General features: G+C 41.2%; 1 long non-coding RNA gene across 1 annotated transcript; it reads left to right on the top strand.

The window, feature by feature from the left end:
• Positions 1–257: 257 nt before the first annotated feature.
• Positions 258–6105, top strand: LOC129548558 (uncharacterized). Its single transcript, XR_016036415.1, has 3 exons — positions 258–609; positions 5647–5706; positions 5853–6105. It is a non-coding gene; the product is annotated as an uncharacterized LOC129548558 (long non-coding RNA).
• The last annotated feature ends 1887 nt before the right edge of the window (positions 6106–7992 follow it).

Genomic DNA, 7992 nt, shown 5'->3' with positions numbered 1-7992 from the left:
TAACGTCACAAGCCCCGCCCCCGACCCTTCCGCTGAACGTCCTGGCACCACCTTCTTCTGGGGATCCTACCCGGGCTTTCGCAACACCTATTTCTCAGAAGTGGGGTGGAAAAGACGGCCCCTCTCATTGGCCGATTCGTAAGGGACTGTTCGATCATTTGTTGCCATAACAACGCATTCAGGGAGGCCAGTGGGCCCGGAGGAGGCTGTTCCCGAGGCCCAACCCAAACGATTTAAAGCGAGCGCTCAGCGGCCGGCCCTTCGACCCTCCCTCCGCGTCGCCCCGGCCGCTGAGGCGCTCTGTCAATCATCAGCCCTTCCGGCAGCCCGGCGGCTGCGGCGGAAAGCCAGGGCTGAATCGGGCGGAGGCGTTTGGCCCGCCCCGCCTACCCCCGGCGCGTCTTGCGACTCAGGTGCTCCCGAGAGCCTGGGCGGGCCCCGCTGTCGCGGCCGACCGTCCCCTCGGAGCCGAGGGCCAGAGGGAAGCGCAGGCTTCACCCGGAAGCTCGGGAAGAGCCCCTAGAGTCGGCCCCGGCGCGCCGCTTTCCACTGCTACAGACAAAAAACACCTCGGCTGGCTGTCTAGAGTTGAAGCCCTTTATTTAGAAGGTGTGTTTGTGAGAGGGGAAAAGAGGAAGGCTTGTGTATGAGGCGTGTGGAGAAGATATTTGCGAAGCCCGTCCTGAGTTCTAGGAAAGGTTTCTCACCCAGCCCCGAGCCGATAGCTCCTTCGAAACACCCCCTAGGGTTCGCAGTTTGGGTCACCTAAGAAATACTATATAAATACTTGGAAAGATCGTTTCCCAGGCTTCTAAAATCCTATTTGGAGGCTGAAAATGACGCAAAACAGAGCATTCAAGTGCGGAGGAGCTGCCACAGAACACAATAAACTAAACGGTGGTTTTTGTTTTGTTGTCGTTGAGTCGAGATAGTAATCTAAATGTAGGCTGGAAAAAAAAAAAGTGTTAATTACATAAAATGTGCATTGTCGTCAGGCTACTAGGCTCTGCCGAGGTACTTTGTTGTTCCCCGGAAGAATCCACTTTTAAATAAATGAAGTAATTCCTTTATTTGTCCTATTAAAGTAACATTTTCGTTTCTTTTTGCTTCATTTTGGGATTTTTCAGCAGTTTGATTGAGGCTTATTGATACATAATAGTACATATTTAAAGTGTACAAGATTGTTTTCACAGGTGTTTTTCATTTCTTCCTAACATGATACCGCAAATGAATGAAAGCGTAGGGAGCACTTATCTTTTGTTATTTGAAGCTACTAAATATTGTTGAATAAGTATTTATGGATCTCAATACCATTGTTAGTGATGATAGTTGTAATAGAGTTAAAATTGAGAAACTGTCAAAGTTCCTCTCAAGGGACATGTCCGCAGTAAAACAGCCCTTCTAATAGTTTTCCTTGTAATTTTAAAGCTGAACTTAGTTACTAAACTTTTAGTTACAGAAAATACCTTGTCTTTCCTTATTTTTTATATCACCTTAACAACCAAATGAACTTTTAAAAAATAAGTTTTCATAGCTCTGACTTGGCTTCTATTGTGTCCCTCCGAAGCTACACAGAGAGTAAACAGTATATGCTTAGCATATAAATCAGCAAATCTATGTACCCACAAAAGACGGGGAAAACTCAAGCGCATTGTACAATCGTATTTGAATTACCTCCTTTACAATAATACACTTTTACTTTATATACTTCACGAACTAGATCATCAGTATTTTTAAATATACATGTGAATGCATGAAACTTCTCCTGTGACAGGTTCAATACCAGTTCTTTTAATGCGCTCTGCACCTACATTAAGCCCATCTCTATGCTAGGTGCATTGGTGACCATGATAAGCTCTGGGCCTGGCCCTCATGATACTTACAGCCCAATTATAATCTCATGGGATAAAATGGAAAAAGTACTACACCTGACCAGGAAACAGTGGGTATCCCAGAGCTATTATAAAAAATCAAACCAACTGATTACTGTTTCATTTCTTTTCTTTTGAGGAAAATAATTATACTCCTCCCTTGGTTCACAGTGTTTACAAGAGGACCTAACTCTTCCCCCAAAAAACCTCTGTCTTAGGAAATCAGGTACCTTTTTGTTGTAAATGATGTCATCAGACTAAAATGTGTATACTAAACATAGAAAGTCAAAAGGAAATAAGGGAATAAGAATTAAAAAGCAACCCCTTTATAAACAGATAATTAGCACTTCCAGCAGGCGAAATATTATCTTTAACATATGAATCCAGTTTGTATAAATAATATGCAGGAATAATATTTACAGTATATATATATATATATATATGAGTATATGTATGTATGTGTGTGTTAGTTGCTCAGTCATGTCCAACTCTTTGCAACCCCATGGACTGTAGTCTACCAGGCACCTCTGTCCATAGAATTCTACAGGCAAGAATACTGGAGTAGGTAGTCATTCCCTTCTCCAGGGAATCTTCCCAACCCATGGATCAAACCCAGGTCTCCTACAGGCAGATTTCTTTACTGTCTGAGCTGCCAGGAAAGCCCCATGTGTATGTATGTATGTATGTAAAATATTTACATATTATATATGCTGCTAAGTCACTTCAGTCGTGTCCAACTCTGTGCGACCCCATAGACGGCAGCCCACCAGGCTCCCTGTCCCTGGGATTCTCCAGGCAAGAACACTGGAGTGGGTTGCCATTTCCTTCTCCAATGTGTGAAAGTGAAGTCACTCAGTCATGTCCGACTCATAGAAATCCCATGGACTGCAGCCTACCAGGCTCCTCCATCCATGGGATTTTCTAGGCAAGAGTACTGGAGTGGCTTGCCATTGCCTTATATATATATATATATATATATATATATATGACTTCCCTGGTGGCTCAGATGGTAAAGCTTCTGTCTACAATGCGGGAGACCCGCATATATATATATATATATATATATATGTATATGTATATGTATATGTATATATATATATATATATATATATATATGTATATATATATATACATATATATATGATTGCTCAAGGGCTTCCCCAGTGGCTCAGTAATAAAGAATCCGCCTGCAATGCAGGAGATACAGAAGATGAGGGTTTGATCCTTGGATCAGAAGATCCCCTGGAGAAGGGCATGGCAACTCACTCCAGTATTCTTGCCTGGAGAATCCCATGGACAGAGGAGCCTGGGCAATCTATAGTCCACAGGGTCACAAAGAGTCAGACGTGACTGAAGCAACTTATCACATGACTGCTCAAAACATGAAGAAAATTTGTATCCACTTAAACATTCTTTGTTATTTAGACATTTTACAATCACAGAAGTAATGCATGCTTATTTTTAAGAATTCAAGAACAAATATATAAATAAAAATTGAGGGACTTCCTTGGTAGTCTAATGGCTAAGACTTCACACTCCCAAGGCAGGAGGCTGGGGTGAGATCCCTAGTCAGAAAACTAGATTCCCACATGCCACAACTAAGACCCTGAATGCTGCAACTAAAGATCTTGAATGACGCAACTAAGATGGAAGATCTTGAGTGGTGCGACTAAGACCCGGTGTGGCCAAATAAATAAATATTAAAAATAAAAGAAAGTTCCACTTTCTGCCCTTGGCCACAAGATAATTACTGTTCAGTATATAATGTATTTTCCATGCCTTTTTCAATGAACATATGGATAAACATGATATGTACAGCATATTTGATCTTTACAAAAATGGGTCCACTACTTTTCAAACTCAGAGTATAATGGACATCCTTTCATGAGCAGACCTAAAGCTATGTAACTCAAAGTATTTGTTTTTAAAGTTTATGGCTTAGAAATATAGCTCTCTGAAGTGACTTAGCAGCAGCAGCAGCAGTATTTCTAAATGAAGTTCTAAAACTGGTGTATAGTAAATATTCAAAGAATACTTGTTGACAAACCCAAACTTTCTGATTTCAGTTTTGCCTTGCTTGTCCACTGTTGTATTCCACTAGCTGAAATAGGCAAATACAAGATCAGCTGAGAACCTTGGCTGAGGCTGGACTTGATGTTATGGAGTTGAGAGATAATCAGGGGGAAGAGGCTGACAATTCAAATGATGTGATCACCATGTTCCAAATATCAGTTCATAGTTTGGGGCCTTAGAAATTTTGCCAACAGCCATACTTTTAGCAACCTTTTCACTTGTTTGCAGAAAAAGATGATGATATAATTTCTCAATTTAAGTTTTACTCCCACATATTTATTTTAACCATTCAGCATTTCTTTCCAATTGTGCTTGAAAAAAGCAAAAGAATATAGAGCAAATATATACTAACAGAAAACCTCCAAAATGTTATTTCATAACAGATTATAGGTAGCTAGATTTTCTTGCTAAAAAGTTGTTGATTTTTTCATTGGTCTACACAACATGGCCCCTGCTTTCATGGAGATAGTTCATTGTGCTGCTGCTGCTGCTGCTAAGTCGCTTCAGTCGTGTCCGACTCTGTGCGACCCCATAGACAGCAGACCACCAGGCTCCCCCATCCCTGGGATTCTCCAGGCAAGAATACTGGAGTGGGTCGCCATTTCCTTCTCCAATGCATGAAAGTGAAAAGTGAGAGTGAAGTCACACAGTCGTGTCCGACTCTCAGCGACCCCATGGACCACAGCCTACCAGGCTCCTCCTCCCATGGGATTTTCCAGGCAAGAGTACTGGAGTGGGGTGCCATTGCCTTCTCCGATAGTTCATTGTATATGTGCTCAAATGCTCAGTTGTGGCCCACTGGTTTAAACCATATGGATTGTAGCCCACCAGGCTCCTCTGTCCATGGGATTCTCCAGGCAAGACTACTGGAATGGAGTGCCATTTCCCCCTCCAGAGGATCTTCCCCACCCAGGGATCGAACCCTCATCTCTTATGTCTCCTGCATTGGCAGGCAGATTCTTTACCACTAGCGCCACCTGGGAAGCCTCATTGTATATATGTAGTCTATATTTTATATATAGAGAGAGGAAACAGAGCTAGAAAGAGAGTCATAGTATGCTGAGATAAGCAATTAAACCAACAATTACAGCGTGACAAGAGTCATACCACACAGTGTGACAAGATAGCAACATAAACTGTGAGTGTGAAAGAAGCATGTAAATCAGACTGGAGTGGTCAGGTAAGCCCTCCCTGATTTGTTAACAATTGACAGTTTTCAAAGGCATGAGATTAAGGAAGAAAGGGCATTCCTAGCAAAAAGACAGGTAGATTCAGGTTTTGTGGGTCCCAAAGCATACACAATTTGGAAGACCTTCTCAGAGAAAAAGAGCGCAATATTACACATACAAAGTTTTATGGCCTATGTTAAGTGAGGTTTTGCTGTTTGTCCAACCTATTTGAAGTAACCTGTTCAAACAAGGAAATAAATCTCAGATCTGCAACTATTTTGAAACAGATCAAAAATATGTGTGTACGAGAATTTATGAGGGAAGAGCAATTGCAAATGGCCTTTTATGCGCTTTGAAGTATAAGAAATGGGAGTCCACTGAAGGATTTTTATTGGGGAGTGGCCAGATTTTTTGTATCAAAAGATAATTCTGGGAGTGCCAGGTATGGTTAAAAAAAATTATTACATTTCTTTTAAATGTATTTATTTGTATTTTCAAATGTATTTATAAATAATCAAAATTATTTCTTTCAGAACTCTTAGGGTTGCCATTTTTGTGTATTTAAGAAAAAAAGTGATGCTGCTTAAACAAAGGTAACTACAGTATAAGTTTCATGGGGTGAAAAGTAGATGTACATAATGTAACTTTGACGTATAGTTTTGGTGATAAAGTTTACTCTGATATGGGAATTAGGACTTCCTTGGTTGTCCAGTGGTTAAGAATCTGCCTGCCCATTCAGGAGACACGGATTCAATCTTGATCTCGGAAGACCCCACATGCCAAGGAGCAACGAAGCCCGTGGGCCACAAGTACTGAACCTGCAATTTAGAGCCCTCGAGCTGCAATTTCAGTATCCCACACACCTAGAGCCCTTGCTTCCCAACAAGAGAAGCTACTGCAATAAGAAGCCTGCACACCGCAACTAGAGAGCAAGTAGCCCCTGCTCTGCCCGTAACTAAAGAAAGCCTCCGCACATCAATGAAGACCCTGCACAGCCAAAAAAAAAAAAAAAATATATATATATATATATATATATATATATATAAAAAAGGAATTATGTGCTTTAGTTTTAACTGCATCACATCCTAAAATTCATTTCCCAGATTATCTGGTGGCAGAAAGTCTTGTGAGTCAAAATAAAAAGCCCTCTTCTTCTTAGCACTTAAATCATTTTCTAGTGGTGATTTCTGCTCTGAGAAGCCAGTTCATCTAATTTCAGGACTGTTCTCTGCCAGGAAATAACTTGGGTTAAGGCAAGAATAGAGCCTGTTATCAGGTAAGTGAATTAAACTGAAGGAGTGTGTATAGGTACTGCATAGAGAAACCATAACTCAGAATAGTGGTTCAAAGCATGGAGGCTGATAAAATAGTTTCACTCCTTTCCCTGTAGCAGCTTCTTAACCCAATGACTCTAAAAAAAAATTATCTAATGGAGTCACTAAGAGTCGGACATGACTGAGCGACTTCACTTTCACTTTTCACTTTCATGCTTTGGAGAAGGAAATGATAACCCACTCCGTTGTTCTTTCCTGGAGAATCCCAGGGACTGGGGAGCCTGGTGGGCTGCCATCTAGGGGGTCGCACAGAGTCAGACACGACTCAAATGACTTAGCAGCAATGTCTTTGAACTTCTGGTTTCTCATATGTAAAAGAGAATTATTGACAAGTCTTCCCTTATAAGGTAATTACAAGGATGGAATGAGATGATAGATATTATTGTGGACTTTGTCCTGGTACGTTGACCTAGCAATCTCACCTCTAATTCCACACAAGACCAATTTACTCACATTTGGGAAATAAAGTGTGTAGAAGGCTGTTCGAGCTTCCCAGGTGGTTCAGTGAGTAAAGAATCCGCTTGCAATGCAAGAGACACAGGAGACTCAGATTTGATGCCTGTGTGGAAAAGATCCCCTGAAAGAGGGCATGGCAACTCCCTCTAGTATTCTTGCCTGGAGAAACCCGTGGACAGAGGAGCCTGGTGGCCGCAAAGAGTCGAACATGACTGAAGCAACTAAGTACACATGCAGCAGGAGGTTATTCATTCCAGCATGGCTTGAAGTAGCAACATATTGAAAATGATTGAAATGTCCATTGTCATGGGACAGACTAAAATATGGTGAAGTGAAAGTTGCTCAGTTGTGTCCAGCTCTTTGCAACCCCATGGAATATACAGTCCATGGAATTCTCCAGGCCAGAATACTGGTGTGGGTAGACTTTCCCGTCTCCAGGGGATCTTCTCAACCCAGGGATCAAATCCAGGTCTCCCACATTGCAGGCAGATTCTTTACCAGCTGAGCCACAAGGAAAGCCCATACATCTGTGCAATAGGAGAGCAGTTCTCAAACTTTTTAATCTCAGAACAAGATTACACTCTTGAAATTTTTTGAAGGCCCCAAATATCTTTAGTTTGTATGGATTACATATAGTAACATTTACCATTTTAGAAATTAAACATAAAAATATTTATTCATTTAATATAACAATAATAAACCCTTTACATGTTAATCTAAAAAAATATATTTTTTTAATTTAAATTCTTTTTGGCCACACCACAAGCACAGCTTGTGTGGGATTTCAGTTTCCCAACCAGGGATGGAACCTGCGTCCCCCCGCAGTTGAAGCATGGAGTTTCAACCACTAGACCACCAAGAAATTCCATAAACACATTTTTTTTTCTTTTTTAAAAAATTTATTATTATTGAAGTATATTTTATTTACAATGATGTGTTAGTTTCAGGTGTTCAGTTCAGTTCAGTTCAGTCGCTCAGTCGTGTCCGACTCTCTGCGACCCCATGAATCACAGCACACCAGGCCTCCCTGTCCATTACCAACTTCTGGAGTTCACTCAAACTCATGTCCACAGAGTCGGTGATGCCATC

The sequence above is a fragment of the Moschus berezovskii genome, chromosome 25 (assembly GCF_049115385.1).
Source record: "Moschus berezovskii isolate FMDL1 chromosome 25, NW_MosBer_1.0, whole genome shotgun sequence".
Classification (NCBI taxonomy): domain Eukaryota; kingdom Metazoa; phylum Chordata; class Mammalia; order Artiodactyla; family Moschidae; genus Moschus; species Moschus berezovskii.
This window is presented reverse-complemented; position numbering and strand designations above follow the sequence as displayed.